General features: G+C 60.7%; 1 protein-coding gene across 4 annotated transcripts in view; it reads right to left on the reverse strand.

The window, feature by feature from the left end:
* CHLSN (cholesin) overlaps nucleotides 1-10,988 on the reverse strand; it is a 98,140-nt gene that overhangs the window by 17,129 nt on the left and 70,023 nt on the right. The window lies entirely within an intron of this gene.

The raw sequence follows: 10,988 nt of genomic DNA on the forward strand, positions 1-10,988 counted from the left end.
TTTTCAATTACGTTTTCACCCCGTGTCAACCCAGCAGACTCTGGACTGTCTTCCCCAGCGGCTTCTGCGCCTTGCGTCCTTGGGAGAGAAAACTGCACGACCGGGCACAGAGTGGATATACCCGTTTGGGGCCGCGTCCTAACCCACCTCCACCGCGGGCCTTACAGGGGCCCAGCTGCCCGCCAGCCCCACAGGCACCAGGCTGCAGGCTCTTCAGGCAACAAAACAAAACAAAACATGTTAGTGGCTCCAAAAGAAGGAAACGGGAAAATCCAAAGGCTTCGTTAAACGTGCAGGTAGCACCTCACGATGTCGGCTCCATCCGCTGTGCTCCATCCGCTGTTAAGTGTAACTTCCAAAGTCATTTCATCACACTAGGAAAATACCCCCCACACTTTGTAAGAATTCCTGAGTGTAACAATGAATTAAAAAACTAAACACTCACAGTGCCAAGCAAAGAGCTACGCATACCCAGGTAACTTCACAAGCAAAATGGTAGATGCCCTGGTGGGTTCCGCCCCCAAGCCCTGACACTCAATGCGCTCCGTGGCGGTGGACCTCGCAGGGCTAAGGCCTCCGGCTATAAAGGCCCCGAAGGCGGGTCGCCAACGGTGATGACAGCCCAGCCTGGGGGAGGGGGCAGCGACGTGGTCCAGACCACTCCCCGTTCTTACAGAGAGAAGGTGGGGCCGGCAGAGCCCAGGGGACTGGCGCGGGTCCCGGGATGGAAGAAGCAGCCCACGGTCGGCGGGCACCCAAGGCCTCGCCCGGGGAGAGGGAGGCGCGTCGAGTCGCGTCTCAGAGCCCCGGCCCCACGCAGCCTGTCCGCGGTTCAGGACCCCGGGCCCGGAAGGCGGGGCGCTCCGGACCCTCTCGTCTGGAAGCGGGACTAGGCGGGCCGGGCCCCTCCTCCTCCCCGCCCCCACCCCGGTTTCGGGTCTCCAGGGCGCCGCCGAGACCCCGCCCCGCCCTGCAGGACGGACCCCCGCGCCCCCCAGCCCCGCGGCCTGCTCCCGGCCCGGCGCACTGACCTCCGCGTCCCAGGCCGCCAGGTGTGCCCGGGAGCGCGGCACCTCCCGGCCGCCGCAGCCCCCGCGCACTGCGCATGTCAGGCCGGCTAGGCTCGGCTGGAACCAGATCCAGCCGGCTGGGCGGTGACGCAAGCACGCGGCTGGGCGCGTGGGCGGGACTGCTGGCGGGGCGGGGTCAGGAGGTGGGCGGGGTCGGCCCTGCACGGGGGTTGGGGGGCGAGGACCACCCCTCCCCTCCAGGCCGAGTGGGCGGCGGCTGCTGCTGCGCGGCCCCGGGCGGGGGAGGGGGAGGGGAGGAGGAGGGACCTCCGGGCCAGGGGAAGGCCCGGCCCAGGGCTCCGGGCACTTCCCGGCCCACAGCTCGGCCGCCGAGTGGCAGACGCTGAGCCCCCGCCCAGGGGTCTGCCTGTGGCTCTCCTCACGGCGCGGTGGCCCGGGCTCCCTGGCAGGTCCCCACAGGGGAGGCAGGAAAACCACGCGGTGCAGTTAACACGGACGCGTCTGCCGACCACAGGCTCGGTCCCCACCCCCCCCATCTCCACCCCCTGCAGCCGGGTAACCTGGCCTGCTGTCGCCTCCCAGGGCGCCTGCGCATGCGCTTCCCCTGACTGGAGCGCTCACTTCCAGCGCCTGTCAACCCTCAGCTTCGGGGAAGCCTTCTCTGCCTCACCCGCCGAACCCGCTGTGTAGAGCCCCTAGAGCTCCACCCCCCCAAACTGAGCTCCACAAGCGCGAGGCCGGGTCTGCCCACCGCAGACCCACCCAGCAAAAAGCAGGTGCTCAATAAAGGCTCACGGAGTAAATGAATGAAGGTGTCCTTCTCCTAAGACAATACTGCAAATCAATTTTTATAGTCCGAGGAAAACCACGCTCCCGCAGCCGGAGCCTGCTGAACCCGCCCAAGGCCTGCAGCAGGCTCTGGAGGCGGGGCTGGTTTCGGGGGGCTGCTCCGGCACCCTGGCGTGAGGACACGCTGTCCCCTGGGTGCTGAGGCCGTGCGCTGGCTGGCGGGTGTGGGTGTCCCAGCTTCCCAGCCCGATGAGGACCTCCCAAGGTCCCAGAGCCAAGCCTGCATCTTTCTGTGCGTTTCCTCTTGGCCGTTTCCCCAGCACCCAAGGCTGGTCCACACACAGAGGCTCCTCAGGAGTGCTGCTAGGGACAGGGACAGGGACAGGCACGAGGCGGGGGCGGGGGCCAGAGCTGGGTGGGGGAGGAGAGTGGAGGGCAGGGCAGGGACTCGCTGGCCCACCAGCACAGTCGCACCTCTGTGACCCTGTTTAAGCCCTGGGGACGCTGGCATCGGCATTCTCACTTTACAGATAAGGAAACCGAGACTCAGAAATGCTAACACAAACAGTGTCAAGATTCGAAGCCACAAGCCAGTCTCGTGGAATGGACCCCACTTGGGGTCTTCCGAGTCATAGAGGATCTGAGTACTGATTTCCCAGTGCATTTCCTGTGTCAGCCCTGCAACCCAAGAACCCCCAATCTGGTTTCTTCACGGTACTATTCTGGTGACTCTAATGGGCCACCGTGGGAGGCTGGACAAAGGAGAGAGCAGGAGGGGAAGAGCTGGCCTGGGGCAGGGTGAGGGGCGGACACCACACACAGGGACACGCAGCGCAGAGGGAGCTTCGTGCCCGCTTGTCTCACGCTCCCAGCCGCCCTGTTACCTACGCTGTGCAGACGACGTAAAGGGTGTGAAACGGGCCGGGTCTGCCGCTCCCGACCCAGCTCCTTCCCAGGCCCTTCTCTGCCCAGGGACCTGCCTGCAGGACACACTCTGTCCCCGCAAGCCCTCACACAGAGGCAGGTGGGGCTCACCCCCAGAAGGTGCTGCTGGGCTGTGCTACCCCCTGGTTGTCTGTCTCTGGCCTGTGTCAGACAGCAGCAGGCACAGGGCCACTCAGTGCACCCTGGGGCTACCTGTAGGGACCCCAAGAGAAAGGGCGCTTGGTCCAGCCCCGAGGGCCTTCATGGCCAGAGTCCAGCTGGTGGAGCGGGACAGTGTGGCTGAGAGGCCTGCCTGCCGTGTGGCCCCGGCAGCAGCACACTGGGTCTACCTCTGAGGGGCCACCGAGGCCCTAGAACCCCATGCAACTTGGCCCAGCAGCCAGGAAGCATGGGTACATAACAGACCTGGATGCATTCCACATACATTTGTTAAGCAACACCTTCACATGAGATGTTCTTCTAAGTGCTAAGCTTACTGTGGGGAACGCCTGCTACCACAAACCATGTTCCAGTGCCCCCACAACTCCTATATCATAATGCTACCGCCCACCCCGCGATGGCACTAGGAGGTGGGGCCTTTGGGAGGTAAGTAGATCCCGAGGATGGGGGCCTCGTGAAGGGGATCAGTACCTTCATAAGGGAGGGCACTGGCTGTCACTAAGAGAGCTAGCTCCTCACCCCTCCACCACGTGAGGACACAGCAAGGAGATCAGGGAAGAGAACCCACCGGACACCAAAACGGCCAGTGCCTTGGTCTTGGGCTTCCAGCCTCCAGAACCGTGAGAAAGGCATCGGTTCCTTAGAAGCCACCCAGCCTACGGCATTTTGTGATAGCAGCCTGAACTAAGACCCCCCCTGCCATAGTTAGACTGCCCTGAAAGGCTATAACACTAAGGAGGAAATTAGGGACAACAGACAGAGAGTCGGTTGACTTACATTGTCATTTAAAATGGCTGGAGGAGGACGGAGGTCAAGGAGACAGCGTCAGGACAGTGACACCTGAGACCCAGAGGTGAGGGCACAGCCACGGATATTTGGGAGAGAGGTGGTCCAGGCAAAGGGAGCAGGCAGCCACATCCCGGGGAGGGGGCACAGAGGCCCATGTGAAGCAGAGGAGAAGCCAGGATGGCTGGAGGTGTGGGGGGCAGAGTGGAACAACTCTGCCGAGCTGGTGTTCCAGAAGCATGAAGTTGCCACCAAAGCCTCCCCCAAGGCAGTAAGAACAAGTTCTCGAAACCAGCACCCCAAGATCATGGGGATCATTCGGAGTCATTCAGCGAAGAATAAATATGTCCCACGCAGACATTATTAGCCAGAACGTCCGGCCCATCAGCGAGCACAGTGTTCCCGGGCTTGGCACCTCCCGAGAACCAACCACTGGTGAAATCACAGGAGATGCTGCAGGGGGTTTGGAACACCCGCCTGGATGCCCGCATCTGCTCGCAGCCCCCAGAGCTCCCGCACAAACCCCTTCCCTCACACGTGGCCCCGCCAGCGGGTCAGGCCCTGCTTGGAAGCATTTGGCGGGTGGAAATCGTGAGTGCGCGTGTGAGTATGGGGGGAGCCCCAGCCCCAGGGGAGCAGGGTCCGCCGTCGGCCACAACAAGAGGAAGCAAAGTGCTGCTCAAGGTCTTGGTGCAGCCGGCCCGCCAGCCCCTCCAGGGACGGCCATCGCAGGGCCTGGCTGTCACTAAAGCTATCGCAGGCCTGACTCCAGAACCTTGTGTCCAAGCCCAGATGGTTTCGCTGGAATTCTATTAAACACTTAAAGAGGAATTAACACCGATTTTATATAAGCTCTTCCAGAAAACGGAAGCAAAGGAGCCATTTCCCAGTTTGCTCTGGGAGGCCAGTGTTACCTTGCCACCAAAGCCAGACAAAAATAGTACCAAAGGAAAAAGAATGAAAGAGAGAGTAAAATATAGACCAAAATCTCTCATAGATGTAAATGCAAAAACCCTACTCAGCGACATAGTAAAAAGTTATACACCATGACCAAGCAGAGTTTATTCCACAGACGCAAGGCTGGCTCAGTTTTCAAGAATCCATCTAATAAACCCATCATATCAACGGGCTGAAGAATAAATATCACATGATCATATTAACTGACGCAGAAAAAGCGTGTGACAAAATTCAAAACTCATTTATGATATACATTCTCAGAAAACTAATAATAGAGGAGAGCCTCCTCAACTTGGTATGTAACATGTAAAACTGCCCCCTCCCCCCACCAGCTTGGGAACAAGGTGAGGAGACCCACCCTCACCACTGCTCTTCAACACAGCACTACATGTTCCAGCCAGGGCAAGAAAGCAAGAAAGTGCAAGCGAAGGCACTCGGATTGGAAAGGAAGAAATACAACTGCCTATATTTATAGATGGCATGACGGTCAACATAGAAGAGCCCAAGGAATCGACACACTTTTCCCATGTATGTCTTATTACTGCAGCACGGTTTGTTGAAAAGACTCTCCACTGAATTACTTTTACACCTCTGCCGAAAATCAAGGTGCGGACGTGGGACAGTTTCTGGGGTCTCTATTCAGATCCGTGCCTCTCCCTCCATTAATACCACACTGTCTGTTTTTGCTTACCATTAATAAACAGATTTATTTGGAAATTTCTAAACCTGCCATAAGTGGCGCTCGCCAAGCCCTAGGCCCACCCTCCTTACCAAGCTCCGAGGAGCAACAGTCCTTCCCACCTCTCCCCTTCACCTCCCCCTGCCTTCCACCAAGCACGCCCACCCACACCTCAGGCCACGGCAGAGAACTAGAGTGCGGTCTCCCTCTAGGAGGCATTACCCCTGGGCCCAAGAGCCTGGGTGGCAGCCCTCCGGCATCGCAGGAGATGATGGCGGCCAGAGGTGCTTGCATAGGGTTAGGAAAGAGAATAAGGAAGGAGGCACCTGAAAAACCCCAACTTACCCCTGAACAAAAGCTCCTGCGTGGAAAAACCTGCTCCACGAAGAGTGCAAATGCCCAAAGGGTACGGAAAACCAGCAGCAAGGCTGGGCTGGTAGGAATGGTACCACACTGCCATGTTAAATTCAGTTTCAGCATTCAGAGCGAACGCACAGAAATACGGTTGACTTCTGTATGTTGATCTTGCGCCCTGAAATCTACTGCACGTCTCAGTGATGGCCATCCATCCAAGGCAGAGGGAGCAAGGCCATGGGTGGGGAACCAGCCTGCACGAATGTCCAGCATCTAGCCTCGGCCCTGAGCCCACGCTTTTCTGTATAGGGGAGCCTGCCAGACCCAGCCCCCATCATTTCCACAGGTCACGTGGGGTAAAACCCCCGACCCCCACCCACCCTCCTCTGAGTCCTCGGGCAGGACCCTGGCACGGGGCAGACTGCCTTCCCCACATGGCTCGGCCAGACCTTGGGCCTGGGACCCTTCACTGTAGTGGGGATGGCGCCCTGGCTTCTGGGGCCACGCCTGAATGGCAGGTGGCCAGCAGACTCCGGGATGCCCCCGGCGCGGGCTGCTGAGAGGAAACCCCGGGCCATGCACCCTCCAGCGACCCTGCTCCTGCTCTCCAGGAAGCACTGTGTCACGTGCACTATTTTTTTAAATTAAGTAATTAATTAGTTTAACTAATTTATTTTTGGCTGTGTTGGGTCTTCATTGCTGCACGTGGGCTTTCTCTAGTTGCCGCGAGCAGGGGCTACTCTTCATTGCGGCGCGCGTGCTTCTCATTGCGGTGGCTTCTCTTGTTGCAGAGCACGGGCTCTAGACGCGTGGGCGTCAGTAGTTGTGGCGCCCGGGCTTAGCTGCTCCGCGGCATGTGGGATCTTCCCGGACCAGGGCTCGAACCCGTGTCCCCTGCATCAGCAGGCGGATTCTTAACCACTGTGCCACCATGGAAGCCCCACGTGCACTATTTTTAATGTCGATTAAAGGTTTGCGAAGAGAAAAAATAAACTCCCAGAATAAAAACTCTGGTTCTTTCCCCTCCTAACCCCAGATTCGAGGTGCGTGCCTGCGAGGTCCTACCCGGCAGCAGCAGCAGCAGTGCTCAGTCTGGCAGCGATCGACGGGCTCCCTCGAGGGACAGGGCATGACAGAGGCTCCCCGCCAACCGTCAGCAAGACAGCGAGTCCTGCTTTGTGAACCCCCTCCTGCAGGAGGAGTGGAGGGGTGAGCGCACATGGGGCAGGACGCAGGTCCCAGCAGGCGGCCCCGGGACGTGCTCAGGCCCACCACCCTCCCTCTTTTCTCCTCTTTCTGTTATTAAGGGAAGTGTGGTGACCCCCTGTGTCCAATGGTGTGGCCCATCTCCCCGTCCGCCCCTCACTCCCAGACGTCTCATCATTTCTTCACACGCACCTGGAACACTTCAGTGTACGGCTCTGATGTGATCCGTGTGTTTTATACCACACACACACACATACACACACGCAGTTCACACAAATAAAAGCACACGTGACTACAGCGGAGCAGCTTTTTCTAAGTAACGGAATATCGTCATTGATTGCGTTATTTGGAAGCCGGACCGTGAGCTCTTCTTGGCTAAAAGTGTGGCAGAAAAGTTTCGTCAGCAGAGCTGGGTGACGTGCTCCCCTGACTCTGGGAGCGCTGACTTGACTCCTTGGGAAGGAGCCTCTGACGCTGCACCGCGGAGGCCGGCCTCCCAAAGTCAGACGACGACTGGGCGTCGCACGGGCTCCCACCATCAACTTCCTCCACGTCCTCGGCTCCGAGGGAAGATCCAGCTTCGAGAAAACCACCGAGCAGACGTGGCCCTGTAGCCACGCTGGCTCTTCTCCTCCAGGACCGCTCAGACGTCCACGGGGAAACCCGCCCTATCCAAGCGGGGGAGCACCCTGGGGCCCACGGGCGGGGCTGCACAAAGGCTGAGGCGCTGCGCCCACCGCAGACGACGGACAGGGAGCACGAGGGGCCACCAAAGCCGACCGACCTGGTACTGACCTGGGCTCCAGCCCACGAGCGTGGCAGGACCCTGTGTAGGTCAGTTCCTCTCGGAGCCTTGGTCTTCCCACCTGCAAAGCGGAGCTGCCGAAGCATCCCCGGGAGCTGGGGGGCGCTCTGATGAGGCTGCCGGGCCGCACGGAGCCCCAGCTGTCTGCTCTGGCCAGGGGTCTGTTATCCCCTGGACCCCGGCCTCTCTAAACCGGGCCTGGTGGCCACTGGGAATCCCACTCAAGTGCAGGAAATCACTCCGTAAAGACTGTGGCACAAGGCCAGCCATCGGGGCCCCTTCCCAGGTCCCGCGGGCACCGCGGGCGACCTCGCCCACGACTACCCGCTCGCCCTGCACCCTCGTGTGGTGCAGAGAATAAGCAAGCTCAGCGCCTGTTTCTCTTGGACACAAGAGCCGACGTGGCTGAACAGCCGGGGCCGCGACGAACCTCAGTTAAGCACATCGCGGGTTAACCTACAATCCCCGCAACGATCCGCGCTGCTGCTGCTGGGGGAGGGGCGCCCAGGTGCGGAGCCCCCACGTGCCCGTGCTCCCCCTGCATGCGCGTGCCCCGTAGCGGGGGTGGGGGCGTGCCCTCGTCTCCCCACCCGCGGCTGGAGCGGCCGTGCGAGAGCCGGGGCAGCTGAGCTGGCGAGGGCTGCAGAGCAGCGGCAGCGCGGGGCAGTGCGGCGCCGGACTCGGAGTGGGCAGCGGGGCCCGTGCGGCGCGTCCGTAGGGCGGCATCCTCGCCACAGCCGCCGGCTCGGACACGGAAGAGACACAGCCAGGCTCGTGGCCCACCACCGTGGGTCGGTGGTCCCTCGCACATGGAGGCCAGGATGAGAAGACGGCCACGGGGCAGGGGAGGGCAGGCCGCTGTCGGGTGAGCGTTGGGACACCTGAGAGCCGGAGGGGCTGCCCCATTGCCTAGCCGGCCGCCGTCAGGCGGCCGCCCAGGGGCTCTCGGGAGGGGCCACATTTTCCAGGCCTAAGAAGCACCACGAAGGCCGTGCCAGGGCTGCTAGGTGTGCGGGGCGCTCGTCGGCCTCAGGCTAGACGGAGCACCGGGACCAGGCCTCAGCCTCGGTGGCCCTCCTCCAGGCTGGCCCAGCCACACCCCTGCCGACTGCCGGCGTCCCTGGTGCTCGCCGTCGGGGACCAGAGCCCCGGCTCACGGCCTGCCTCGCGCCGGCCTGGGGCTCCTGGAGGGCGGGCCCCGTCAGCGTGCTGACCTCTCAGAGCCACTGGTCTCCCCCAGGCCAGGAAAGGCGCAGCTCGGGCAGGGCTGACACCGGGTGCCGCTCCACTGCCCTCCTGGAGTCTGGGTGGTCCCCGCGCCAGGCCCTGCACGCTGAGGGCAGGGACCCTGTCACACACCCTCCCCGGGCACCTCTCACATTAATAATGGGGAGGATCTGCTTCCACGGAGGACAGAAGAGGTGCCGGCAGAGGCCGAGTAGGGTGGGATTTAGAAAGGAGGGGGAGGCAGTGAGGCAACTGCGCTGACAAGGGTGACGACCCAGGACGACCACACAGGAACCACGGGCCCAGCTGTCAACTGACGTCCACGCCCGGCCCCTCCAGGGTGGGACTCAGGTTCTCACCAGACCCTCACGCTTCCTTACCAAAGTCAACACTGGGGCCTGAGCAACACGACTTATAGTAACAGAGCCACAGAGACATCAAAACACATAACCTCACTACAAGAACTAATAAGGGAACTTTAAACGTTCCTTGCCTTTGACCCACGTTGCACATAGAATCACACTTCCTCGTAGGTGTGAAACTCCTAAAAAGGTGCATCTCCTAAACGTGCAGAACTCCTGAAAAGAAAGGCCCACCTGCCTTGTCGGTGAGGGCAGCCGTCACCCTCCCCGCCCCTGGGGGAAGGACCAAGTGCGGCCCCCGCAGCAGGGGACCCTCGAGTCCCTGACCAGCAGTCCAGAGCCCCCCGCGTGGGATCGACTGCCGCTCGAGGACAACCGGGGAAGACGAGTCTCAAGACTGGTGAGCAGTCTCCATCCACGGAGAGTCATGTCCATGACCCCAGCAGAGCACGGGCCGGAGTCTCTGCTGCACAGTGTGGCGCAGTTAGGGCACCAGCCTTGTGAACACGGCGCGTGCAGCTACAAAGGTAGAGGCCTGGGGCCTGGGAGCACTTGACTGCTCCTTGGGGGCCTCAACCAGAGAGCAGGGGAGGCCGACTCCTCGCGGTTTTCAAAAGTCAACACCAGACGATGCATTTGGAAACCCAGGAACCAGGACCAGCTTCCCACACCTCCCACCCCCAGGACGGTACAGCTGTCCCTGCAGACACCTGGGTCTTGCCCAGGAGTTGGCCTGAACTCTGGGAGCAGCTAGCAGCAGGCCACAGAGCTGGGGCCCCACGGAGCGTGTTTACATTCCCCGGCTAGGGAACGCTGATCTGGGCTCAGCTGGAGGGTGGGTCCTCTTTGAAGATCCCCCGACACACACAGACTCTGCCATTCTCCCTGGCCGGGGCCTGCTTGGTGGAGGAAGTCTTTCTCTGCAGATAAGGCAATGGGGTGACCCGAGGGCTGAGGGGCTGGGACGGGGCTGAACGCCTGCTTTTCCCAGTTACGATCAGCAGCTCACCAGGCGTGGGCACCCGTGGGCAGACCTTGTTGAGCCTGGCATTCCAGGAACTCTGACCAGGAGTTCTGGGGTCCTAGGGCTTTCAAAAAAGTAGACAACAACATGTCTTAGGCAGATCGCTAGGACGACCCAAAGTCCCAAGCCCTGATCTAGAAAGCAGAGACCGCCTGAGTGCAAATTCTGGCTCCACTCTGCTGCATGACCCCGGGCACGCTGCTTAAGTTTTCTGAACCTCAGTACAATTTAAAATGAGCAGGGCGCCGTACTCCGTTGATGGTAAGGCACATTTCCTCACTTTGACGACCCTAAGAGCAGCACGCTTCTTACAGCAGACAGCGTCCGACTGTTTTCTTGTAGCGGTCCATAATGTTTTGGCGCGCACAGCGCGCACGGAGTCTCCGACTTGTAGCGGTCCATAACGTTTTGGCGTGCGCAGCGCACACGGAGTCCCCGACTTGATGAAACATGACGCATATACCTTGAAAGGCTGCTCTGAGGGCCCAGAACAGAAGCTGGCACACAGCCCGTAGTCCCTCGCTGCTGGATGTCAGTGCCGGCTGACTGACGGGACTAGCCCTTCCCACGGCTGGATGCCTGCCTGCTGCCACAAAGACCTGGTGTTGGCATGGCGAGCAAGTTACAGTAATGACAACGGGGCCAAGGGGAGGGTGGGGGCCCC

The sequence above is a fragment of the Leucopleurus acutus genome, assembly GCF_964270905.1.
Source record: "Leucopleurus acutus genome assembly, chromosome: 16".
In the NCBI taxonomy this organism is placed as follows: domain Eukaryota; kingdom Metazoa; phylum Chordata; class Mammalia; order Artiodactyla; family Delphinidae; genus Leucopleurus; species Leucopleurus acutus.